The sequence below is a fragment of the Apodemus sylvaticus genome, chromosome 11 (genome assembly GCF_947179515.1).
Source record: "Apodemus sylvaticus chromosome 11, mApoSyl1.1, whole genome shotgun sequence".
NCBI classification, from domain to species: Eukaryota; Metazoa; Chordata; class Mammalia; order Rodentia; family Muridae; genus Apodemus; species Apodemus sylvaticus.
In genome coordinates, this window is record NC_067482.1 from 34728328 (window position 1) to 34731041 (window position 2714).

General features: G+C 45.1%; 1 non-coding gene across 1 annotated transcript; it reads left to right on the forward strand.

Annotated features, from left to right (window-relative positions):
* Positions 1 to 218: 218 nt before the first annotated feature.
* LOC127696855 (U6 spliceosomal RNA) lies at positions 219 to 324 on the forward strand. The gene has a single exon (XR_007980313.1). It is a non-coding gene; the product is annotated as a U6 spliceosomal RNA (small nuclear RNA).
* The last annotated feature ends 2390 nt before the right edge of the window (positions 325 to 2714 follow it).

Consider the following 2714-nt stretch of genomic DNA (forward strand, 5'->3'; position numbering starts at 1 on the left):
CCCTTGGCACTCTTAGAGGTTACACGCAGCTCTAAGATTGTAATAGTCTTTGTCTAGGGAAAAAGAGTTAAAGGGAGAGGTGTTGACCAATCGTGTACTGGCCAGCTCTGTCTTTAAAAGGAGTTTCAGACTTATCCATACAGAAAGGAAGGAAGAAAGGAAGGGAGAGTGTGGAGGGAGGGAGGGAGGGAGGGAGGGAGGGAGGGAGGAAAATGAGCATGCTTTCTCCAGCAGCATATATACTGCAATTGGAACAATACAAAGAAAAATTAGCCTGGTCCCTGAGCGAGGATGGCATGCAAATTTATCATGCTCCATATTTTTAAAGGATCTCTCTCCTTTCTGTACTTAGTGGCCTCAGAAATAGATCCTATGGACCAGTCATTAAGATAACGCAAGCCTTTGTCTGCTTAGAAAAAGAAAAGAAACCATTCTGGCCGAGTTGAAAATAGAGCAATAATTAATTGCATGCCCCCTTCCATGACTCACATATAGGCTTGTGGTGTGTGCTCCCCCCTTGTCTAACATCACCCTGGCCTGGCCTCTTTTCTAAATGCTACAATATCGGGTCTTTTCAGCTTGTACATGTACACATTGTAGTGGAGGATTCACTTATGAGGAGAGTGTGTTTCTTTTCTTCTGAGTTCCTGGGGCCTCTCACATTCTAAAATGTATCCATTTTCCTGCCGATCTTATTTTTCTTTACAGCTGAATAATTCCCCATTTTGTGTATGGACCACATTTCGCTATCTGTTCACCTGTTGATAGACATAGAGGTTGGCTCCATTTTCCTGTTCTCATCAATAGAGCAGCACGAAACAGAGGTGCAAAGATCTCTATGAGCAGATATGGCGTTCTCTATATTTGCCCAGGAATAAAAGAACTGGGTTCATATAGAAGGTTTTTTTCTTTTCCTTCCTTCCTTCCTTCCTTCCTTCCTTCCTTCCTTCCTTCCTTCCTTCCTTCCTTCCTTCCTTCCTTGTATAGTGGCTGACTCCATAAAAATGGAATTGAGAGTGACCATGTAAAACCCCAAGAAAGCTCTGTGGCTTCAGAATGGCCACCCTCACTCCACAGGCATTCACCGAGAGGCACAGAGCTTGAGACTGAGTGTGCGCTTGAGCGGGTACCTTAGCCTAGCTGCGTGGCGGTTTTACTTGTTAGTTTGTTATAAGAAAGGAGATTTTGAAAAGAAAAACTACTTTTCCTGTAGTCCTGAGTTCAATTCCCAGCAACCACATGGTGGCTCACAACCATCTGTAATAGGATCTGATGCCCTTTTCTGGGGTGTCTGAAGAGAGCAATGGTGTGCTCATATATATAAAATAAATAAATACATTTTTGAAGGAGAAGGAGGAGGAGGGGGAAAAGGAAGAGGTGGAGGAGGAGAAGAGGAGAAGGAGGAGGAGGAGGAGGAGGAGGAGGAGGAGGAGGAGGAGGAGGAGGAGGAGGAGAGCAGTGGAAACCACACTTTCCTCTGTCCATCCTTCTTCATGCCTGGACCACTGGCTGTCTTTGCTTTGCTTTTATAGCACAGAACATCAGGCCTTATTTAACTCCCCGCTACCCCTCAGTTTTCTCCTCTGTAAAATGGGTTGAAAGTAGGGTATTAACTACTTCCTAAGGCTATGATGGCAATCACATGAATAAATAATTCATCTAGAGTGCAGAGAGCTAGCTGTGTTTGGCATTTACTAAGCATCCAGTCCACGGCAGATACATCTTTTTCCTAACTCCATTAAATAGCCCTCAAAACTAATTGTGGCTCAGTGAGGGTAAGTGGTTTGGCCGAAGTCTATCTGTTTTAATAAACAGCTGTGCAGACATTTAAACGCAAGTTACTGACCATAAATCCCGCTTTGCTTCTCCAACTGTCCGCTGAGGGTGTTGTTAGGAAAAGCAGTAAAGGTTGACAGATAACGTTAGGCAGCGATCTAGGGGGGGTCTGGTAGCACCCGAAGAGTCCAACACCACCAAAAAATAAGTTCATGTTTGTTATTAACACAAAAACTTAGTCTGCGTCGCAGGCTGCAGCCCCAGGGTCACGGAGCCAGCCAGCCTCTCTCCCAGACAGCCTGGAGCCCAGCACAGAGCAGTCGGGGAGCAGTGGGTGACTGGGCAGTAAATTACACCAGTCAGCCTGGCCAGCCCAGCTCAGCGACAGGGACTAGGGTGTTCTTTTGTTTGCACAGTGAGAAGCTTTGTAACTGGGCACACTGGCTCCTTGGAACAACATCTTCCTTATACATATACTGACCTCAGGTGACCAGGTTTGAGGGTTTCTTTTTGTTTTTGTTGTTTTGTTTTGTTTTTAATGTGGCTTGTGATGAGCAAGTTTCTCCATATCTCCATCATGGCCAGAATCTCCTCTTCTCTGTAGCCTTCATCCATCCTCTTCAAGATTCATTTCTATTAATGTGTTTAGAGGGTGTCTGTGTCTGGGAAATAAGAATGATGGGGGGGGGGGCTAAGTACAGTTGGTTCTCAACCTGTGGGTCGCGACCCCTACAAGGATCTCACATCAGACATTTACGTTATGATTCGTGAGAGGAGCAAATTTATAGCTATGAAAGTAACAAGAAAATAATTTCATGGCTGGGGGGGGTCATCACAACATGAGGAACTGTATTAAAGGGTGGTAGCATTAGGAAGGTGGAGAACCACTGGTCTCTGTGAAGATGTGTAGTTAAAGGCAAAAAGGAGTTTGTGGGGGG